The sequence below is a fragment of the Gallinula chloropus genome (genome assembly GCF_964237585.1).
Source record: "Gallinula chloropus genome assembly, chromosome: Z".
Taxonomy (NCBI): domain Eukaryota; kingdom Metazoa; phylum Chordata; class Aves; order Gruiformes; family Rallidae; genus Gallinula; species Gallinula chloropus.
The window spans coordinates 4916704-4919020 of record NC_140089.1 but is presented as its reverse complement, the minus strand read 5'-3'; positions in this window follow the sequence as shown (position 1 = coordinate 4919020).

Genomic DNA, 2317 nt, shown 5'->3' with positions numbered 1-2317 from the left:
AGAAGATCTGTTCCTTAACATTACTCTGAGGTCTTCTTCAGTATCCAAAGTTTACTCCTACCCATCAAATTGCAACACCAAGTTACATCTCCTACATAGTGAACTTGGTTGAAGCAGCTCACTATCAGAATCAAACTGCACTGTACTGGTTTATTTTCTTGAATAAAACATGAACATTGGAAACCTAACCATAATTTAAAAGCTGGCCTTGTTAATTCTATTAGTAATGATGTATCTTGAACTAACAGAAAGTGGGTACAGTATTTCTGGGCCTGTCACACCTTTGTCATTTCACTCCTACGAAAGGTATTCCCTAGGAACGTCGTGAGATCTGAAACTATGAAGCCAAATATTTTCCTTTAGGCCAATCCACAGAGCTAAGCCTTCATCCCCATGGGTTAGTAAGGGTTGGGGTGAAAAAAATTAGGAAGCCTGCAGCACCAGTAGCACTGAAATACTATATACTGCAATGAAACTGCTAGAGTCATGCAAGGTGTTCTCAGGCATCCCAAACGCATGCAGCAGGTACTAGCTGGTGTACACAAATCTCTCCCTAGTATCAGCGAATGCAAACTAATAAATAACTTACAAGGCATTCAACACAGTAAGACAGTTTTATCACCAGCTGGAATTCTTGATTTTTCTGCATCCATTGACAGCTCGTTTCCCCATATGGTAGGACTGCTACGTATTAAATATTTAGTTAAGCTTTTCCATTTATAAATTGCCTATTATATGCCAAAGCTGTACACAAGTTCCAAAAGAAAAAAAAAAAAAAGTAACATAAAAACAGCTAGTATTAGTTAAAAAAACCACTGACCTCTGCAAAGTGTAATATTAACTCTTCTAAAAAGCTACTGCATATAAATTCCCATTCCTGTTTTGCAATTACACAAAACTTCTGAAAAATTGTCATTCTACTTTGTTTTGCAATGCTTTTATACTTAGAATCTATCCCCTCAGTTAAGCAAAACTTGTGAAATTAATGCTTTGCTTCTGTTTACTATTAGCTGTTTTATTATACAGAAAAATCTGTTTCTGAAGCCAAAACATATTAGTTGTTACTATACAGCCACGTTAATTAGATTAGAGTGGCAAAAGGTGACGATCTGACAGAGCAGAAATTTCAAGATTAACAGTTTTAAGTAGATTGTTTCTTCCAAAAAGAGCATTAGGTTCTTTAGTATAGCTAAGTACCTTTGAAGAGGCACCAAAAACAAATAGCCCTTTCAACTGAACTTTCAAAAAAATTTAATTTTCATTTCAAAAGGGATCTTGAGATTACTAGATACACACACATCCGTCTCCCACGGCCCTGCAAGAGATACATTCAGTAATTTAAAATAAAGATTTCATATTTTATAACTTCATATATATTATATATTTAATATATAATATATATTTATATGTACATCACACAGATACATACACTCTCAGTCAGCAGGATTAAACCATTTTGTTTTGAAATGTTTGATTGGCGTCACTAATCTGCTATTATTTTGTGAATTCAATGGAATTTACCTATCACCTGAAAAGAAGAAATTTAAAAGATCCAAATGGAATCTGTGGATCGATATTAGCACCAATACAGATGGCCATTAATTCAAAATGACTGCAGGGACTGAAATATATTTTTTAATGACTCTCCTCTTGCTGCACAAGCATTCTTGCAAAATATTTAGGCAGCAACACCTGTCAGGTCCATAAATCTGTTCCTGTTAAATTTTATACAACTTTCCTTAACTGTAATATACAGTATTTTATGTTTTTTTGTCCTGTTGGATGATTTCATTTTTCATGGAGAAAAGTGATAGATAGCTATCCAACAGAATTTATGTTTTTTTTTTTTTTAAATCCCCTATCTCCTTCCATTGTATGGCTCAGTTTCAAGATTTAATCGATAGGCAGCCACTATCACTATAACCAGTACCCTTCTAACACAGTTCAGTCACTGACTGTTGATGCTTAAAACACAAAGTTTTGAGGTTGGCTTGCTGTTTATGGAAACCAAGATCCTCAGAGGTCATATCTTTCCAGCACGCTCACCATAACAACATCACACGATAACATCAGTCAGTCTCGATGCCACAATCCAATTAGTTACCTACCATTTGGGTAACAAAAACAACAAACCCAGTTGCAGATTTTAAACATTTGTAAGAATATTCACCCTGAGAACACAGAGGAAGTGTTTAAAAAAAATTCTGATATGTTTTTCTCTTCACACGTGGTTTTCTTCTTTTCTCTTCATCTCCTCCTGGGTACCTGGGTTTGTAACTAGCATTTGACCTCCCGTTTGCTGTGTCAGTTGACCTGT